The sequence below is a fragment of the Mus pahari genome, chromosome 16, assembly GCF_900095145.1.
Source record: "Mus pahari chromosome 16, PAHARI_EIJ_v1.1, whole genome shotgun sequence".
In the NCBI taxonomy this organism is placed as follows: Eukaryota; Metazoa; Chordata; class Mammalia; order Rodentia; family Muridae; genus Mus; species Mus pahari.
The window spans coordinates 44,597,391-44,598,752 of NC_034605.1; positions in this window are offsets into that span (position 1 = coordinate 44,597,391).

Consider the following 1,362-nt stretch of genomic DNA (forward strand, 5'->3'; position numbering starts at 1 on the left):
TCCTCCTCCTCCTCCTCCTTCTTTTTTCCTTTATTAGCACCAGGTTTAGCCACCTGGGCTGTCTCAAGAAGATGTTGTCCTGAAACTTAATCCACCCAGTGACCTCCCAGCAAAGCAACAGGATCACAGGAGGTGAAACCAATTGACCCCAGCCCGTCAATGCAAGCCTACGACTCCAAAACAAAATTTGCTTTTGTAGTTTCTCTTTTTCTCCTCTTCCAAGGTAGTATAGTTAGAGCAGACAGCCTGGTGGGGATTCTTGCCAATGGCCCTCCTACGGAAACTATGCGGGGCCCAAAAATGTTGCAAACGCTTAGAAGTAAACTCTTGTAAAATGAGAATTTAGCTGTGAGACACAGAGCAAGCAGTTAGTACAGGTCAAGGGGATATTTCTGCCCCTGGCTGATGGACTCCATCTTCACCATGTCTAGAAATGGAAGTCTTTCTGGGTGGAAGGCATGTTCTTCATGTGATCCATCACTCCCTGCAGCATGTACACCACGTTTCCCACAAGCCACAGTCCCTGGATGACACTAGCATCCAAGCCTCTCATAGATGAGGCTGGGCCAGGGGAGAAGGGAAAAAGAAGGGGAGGCATTGGTAGGTTGATAATTGAAGTAAAAAGAGAAGCAAGGAGCCTCCTAAAGGGAGAGGACCACTGTTGTGCAGAGTGTGACACTTGGTCCCTATATGCTGTCGCTATTTTGGGAGCCTGTGAAGCCATTCTGGGGTGAGGTTTGTCTGAAAGAAGTAGGCCACTGGAGTAGTGAGACAGGTCTTTGAGTCATATTCTCCCTGGCTCCTTCCTATTGTCCTCTCTTCTTCCTGGTGTCTAAAATCGAGGAAAAGCCTCCGTATATCCTTCTATGCCCGGATGCTCAGCTTATGGGGCCAAGTGACTGTAGAATGAAGGCTTTAAGCCAAAATAAGTCTTCCCTCCCCTCCCCTTGGGCATTTCCATCAGGGATTTGGTCACAGTGATGGGAAAAGTAACACACAACTGTCCCACGGGATGTCTTTTCCAGCACCGCAGAACAAAGGGAGACAGCACTGAACTCGAGGAAGGGCCGGGGAAGATGGCTCAGTGGATAAAGCTCTTGCCAAGCAAGTACGATGAAGACTTTCAAAGCCTGAAAACCCGTCTACACCCTGGTGTGGTAGAGCATGTCTTTAAGCTCAGTGCCCCTACAGTGAGATGGGAGGTGGAGGCATATTTGAGAATGCCTAGGAGCTCATTGGTCAGTTAACCTGCCTTATGCAGACCTTACATCAACAACAAGATGGACCCTTCTGAGTTTGTTCTCTGCCCTTCACGTGTGTGCTGTTCATCCTCACACCGGCACACTGAAAACTCGCCGTTCC